Here is a 706-nt window from a genome sequence, read left to right on the forward strand (position 1 = left end):
ATCACCTCATGTCCTCATGTCTTCATCACCTCATGTCCTAATCACCTCATGTCTTCATCACCTCATGTCCTCATGTCCTAATCACCTCATCTTCATGTCCTCATGTCCTAATCCCCTCATGTCCTAATCACCTCATGTCTTAATCACCTCATGTCCTCATGTCTTCATCACCTCATGTCCTAATCACCTCATGTCTTCATCACCTCATGTCCTCATGTCCTAATCACCTCATCTTCATGTCCTCATGTCCTAATCCCCTCATGTCCTAATCATCTCATGTCCTAATCATCTCATGTCCTAATCACCTCATGTCTTCATCACCTCATGCCCTAATCACCTCATGTCTTCATCACCTCATGTCTTCATGTGCTCATGTCTTCATGTGCTCATGTCCTAATCACCTCATGTCCTAATCACCTCATGTCTTCATGTGCTCATGTCTTCATGTGCTCATGTCTTCATCACCTCATGTCCTAATCACCTCGTCTTCATCACCTCATGTCTTCATGTCCTAATCACCTCATGTCTTCATCACCTCATGTCTTCATCACCTCATGTCCTAATCACCTCATGTCTTCATCACCTCATGTCCTAATCACCTCATGTTTTCATTACCTCATGTCTTCATCACCACATGTCCTAATCACCTCATGTCTTCATCACCTCATGTCTTCATGTGCTCATGTCTTCATCACCTCATGTCTTC

The sequence above is a fragment of the Seriola lalandi genome, unplaced genomic scaffold (genome assembly GCF_002814215.2).
Source record: "Seriola lalandi dorsalis isolate HSWRI2012SDOR001 ecotype SW California unplaced genomic scaffold, Sedor1 jcf7180002049859, whole genome shotgun sequence".
In the NCBI taxonomy this organism is placed as follows: Eukaryota; Metazoa; Chordata; class Actinopteri; order Carangiformes; family Carangidae; genus Seriola; species Seriola lalandi.